General features: G+C 41.7%; 1 pseudogene; it reads right to left on the reverse strand.

Moving 5' to 3' along the window:
- Positions 1 to 680: 680 nt before the first annotated feature.
- On the reverse strand, positions 681 to 1,655 carry LOC100968082 (casein kinase I-like; annotated as a pseudogene).
- Positions 1,656 to 4,187: the final 2,532 nt, after the last annotated feature.

The following is a 4,187-nucleotide window of genomic DNA, read 5'->3' on the forward strand; positions in this document are numbered from 1 at the left end:
AAGAATATTATAAAATTAATGCAGAGTCCTAAGAATAACCTAGTAGTTACTAAGTTTTTCTTACATCTTCATTTTGGATGCTGTTATTTCTAGCACGAATGAGCAGGCAGAGTCTTTCATATGCTCAAACAATGGAATATTTGGTTGCTATCATATCAATTGGCTTTCAAGCAACAAGACAACCATTTTAAGAATGTTTTAAGTGAAGAACTTGCAAACCCCAGGGATGGAAAAATGCTAAGAATGCACAATTGCGAGCACTTACAACCATCACAACTGTGGCTGAAGACTTTATCTCCTTCTTCTTAAATGACATCTCAAAGTAGTATAGTTTAAAACAAAAGGTTTTAACAAAAAAATTGGCATTTGCCCAATTTCTCCACTAATTTGTGTGAGTCAAACATTTAATTTTTTCACTTGAAAAAAATGCAATAGAAAACCGGACATCATGTTTCACTATCTCAGTTAATATTCACGATTACAGCAGCTGCAATTCAGGATGCAGCATTACCAGTGCTGCCCAGAGTCAGTTCATACTGAAATTAAGTTCCTCACACCAAGTAGATGGTTGCAACTACCATTGGCTAGTGTACCTATGAAATAAAATTTCTAGCAGCAACAAATGCGAGATCAAAAGCAACAGATCATCTGCTCTGCTTCTTCTGTTACTCAGCTCGTGCTTAGAAACCAGTGGGGGTTTGGGCCTGCTGACCCTGCCCACTGGAAGAGGCTGTCTGCTGCGCTACTTTCAACTTTCACATTGTCCAATAAAATGTTTAGTCCTATTGGTGGTTCAGGGTCCTCGAAAGAATGCGGAATAGCTGTCTGAGATACACCTCATCCGGGACTTCCTCAAAGTGTAGCCCGCGATTATAGTTTAAGCACATGGCAAATTCTGCAGGAAACCCCTTACATAAAACTTCAACAGGAGTGGGCATCTTCTTTTCACTAATCTTTTCATATTTTTGTTTCTTTGTTGCGGACCTAAGTCCTTGCCATGGCAAGCTGGTTCTGTTAAAACACATCAAAACAGCCTAAGGATTCCATATCATCTCTGTGACTCTGCTCAATACCAAGATGTGCATTGATGCTGGCACGTCGGGCAGTGCTAGTGAGATTTTTATATTACCTGCACAGTATGCGTTGCCTTGTCCTGCTGTTGCTGTATTTTTTGACCAAACCAGAATCAATACGGAATAACTTACTACAGTGGTGTCCAATACCTTTAGGGAGTTATCTGGTTTAACGTCTCTGTGTATAAAATTGTTTGTATGCACATACTCAATTTTATTGATTGTCTGGTCAGCTAACATAAGCACAGTTTTCATTGTGAACCTTCTTGAAGAGAAATTGAAGAGGTCTTCGAGGCTAGGTCCCGGAAGGTGTGTGACTGGTACATTGCAGTCTTTTTCCTGATCATGCCACGGTATGTGGGGGATGCCAAGCCTACCTTGAAGAATCTCACAGAGTTTGCTTTCCTACAGCAACTGGGGATGCCTGGCCTTTTGAGATTCTAGCTTCACTGCCACTTGCTCGCCATTGGTGATATCGATGGCCAGATAAAGGTCCCAGAAGGAGCCAGACCTGATCTTCCTTACTAGTTTATATTTCCCTCAAACAATAAATTCGGCCTTGGATCCGCTGCTGCTCGCCATCCTAAGAGATGAAGACGGAGGCTGAGGCCAAGTCCAGACGCCTCTGAGAGGAGGACGGAGGCCTCTGGGGCTCCTCCACGGCGGAAGGTGGCAGGAAACGGGACATGGAACACGGAGGCCTCCCTCATATTCGCGGCCCAGAATCAGCTGACGGGGAACCTGATCACCGCTGCTCAGTCAGGTTTCTTGTTGCCAGGCTGCAGTTTGTGAAAGGGTTCTTGCAGTTACAAGGCTGGGCCACTTGTTTCTGGGCGGCGCCACTGCCTTGCTGTCTCAGCTATGTGCAGGCTGGAAAAAGGGGTGCGGTGAGCTAGAGCAGGGATACCATTGCCACCACTGCCGGCGTCTCCAGCCCGGAAGGACCCCTGTCCCTCTGCCGACGCTGCCGTCTTGTTACTCCAGCTCCAGCCCAATAGTTTCACTCTGAATTTTCTTAGCGCATTACACTTTCTTAAAGCCCTTTTCATATTTTCCTTATCTTCACCTCATTCTCTTAATGGAAGGTAATTTGTTGAAAAAAGGCTGATGTTTTCATTGTGTCCCTGCCCATTCTCCAAGGTTTACCAGTTGTTTTGTAGAAACTTGCTCAACAGGGGAAATGTTAGGTTACATGCAATAGAATAGAAAAAGTGGCACTTAGTACTTTTGAGGGTAAGTGTCCCTTTGAGGGTAAGTGTCCCTTCTTTCAGTAAGAGTTCTTTCACTTTGCAAGTCTGAGGGAAAGCCTAGTGACTATGTATGCTGAAGTGGTTTGATACGGTTTTGCTGTGTCCCCACCCAAATCTCATCTTGAATTGTAGGTCCCATAATTCTCACATGTCTTGGGAGTGGTCCCGTGGGAAGTAATTAAACATGCGGGCGGGTCTTTTCCCGTGCTATTCTTGTGATAGTGAATAAGTCTCACAAGATGTGATGGTTTTAAAAAGGGGGAGTTCCCCTGCACATGCTCTCTTACCTAGTACCATGTAAGACCCTGACTTTGCTCCTCCTTCGCCTTCTGCCAGGATTGTGAGGCCTCCCCAGCCATGTGGAACCATGAATCAATTAAATCTCTTTCCTTTTTAAATTACCTGGTCTCAGGTATGTCTTTATTAGCAGCGTGAGAACAGACTAATACATGGTTAAACCCAAGAAACCACAGTGAACTCTCAAAGAAAATATATTTATCAGACTGTCTCAGTATATGTGGACAACATGTTAGTTTAAGTATCCCCTAGACTTTTGTATGAACAAATTGAAAGCAAGTAGACTGAACTCACTCCCACTTAGTAAGCACGTCTGATCTACAAGGCTAGAAATTGCAAAAATAATCAGACACCAATTTAGCTCTTAGAAGTTAATTTGCTCATGAAGTGGATGCAGCCTAATTATTGCATAAATTATTATTTCTTCAAGTAGCTGTTAAAATCTTAGGTGTAATTCCTATTATGCCAATGAATATTTATGTGGTATATATCTCTAAAAATATTATGAAAGACAGGGAAAATAAGATTCAAAATGCAAGTGTGTGCTTTCTAGGCAATTTATCCAGAAATACAAATTTAATCAAAGTCCTTTTTTACTACTCTTTAAGTTCTGGCACTTCTTACTACTGATAATAGATCTTGTCATATTGGCATAACTAATATCTGTTGGGCATTCTTGGAGAGGTAAGTGGAGAGGGACTTAAAGGATTTGTGTGGTTAGACAGCTGTCTGGACTATTTCAATAAGCCCTGCCTGCGAGGGTCCTTTGTTGGGTCTTGGGGAGCTGATAAAAGTGAATGATTCTTAAGCCATTTAATACACCAAAACATGAGTAGGTATTTGTTGGGATTTGGCTTAAGGCTGAGGACATGCAACTAGTCAGTTTCAGAATCACATACTGCATTGTGGAGAATTTTGGAGATTCGTTCTATTTCGGAAAGGAGACCAAATTACCTACTCTCCAAATTGTCTCATAAAAAAATTTAATCCTAGAGATCAATTGAAAAGGAAATCAACTTCTGCTTCCCTGTTTCATATTAGTGGTCCTTGAAGTTAGGGTAATATAAATGTATTATTTCCCATTTAAATCACATGCAATGAAAAGAGTTTCTGACACAGAATAGCAGAATACATGCTAAATAAGAGTTAGATTTATTATTTTTATTTTTGTGTGTGCTTTCTCAACTAAATTCAATTTCAGGTAAAATGCAGAGATAGCCTCAGCCTATCACCCTGCAACTAGACTCTGTGCGTTCTGCAGCGAAGCTGATAAAAGACAGTGCCCTATCTTTAGGCACAGCCTAGTTCTCCTCTGTGGTCTTGGGAAAGAAAACTAGGTTTCCAGGCCACACAGCTTTCAAAAGTAGAATGCCTATGGTGGTGTAGAAGAATGTATATAGATAGAATGCATGGGACAAAATAGTTTTTATAGAAGTCTTCTCTGAGGATTATAGCCAGAACCCCTCAGAAAACTCTTAAAAGCTACACAACTAGAGCTTCTGTTTGTTTTCTTCCATGGCTTTAAGGCTCAGCTTGAGGTCACAAGCCCCCATCAGGTCCCCCAGTG

The sequence above is a fragment of the Pan paniscus genome, chromosome 9 (assembly GCF_029289425.2).
Source record: "Pan paniscus chromosome 9, NHGRI_mPanPan1-v2.0_pri, whole genome shotgun sequence".
Lineage (NCBI taxonomy): Eukaryota > Metazoa > Chordata > Mammalia > Primates > Hominidae > Pan > Pan paniscus.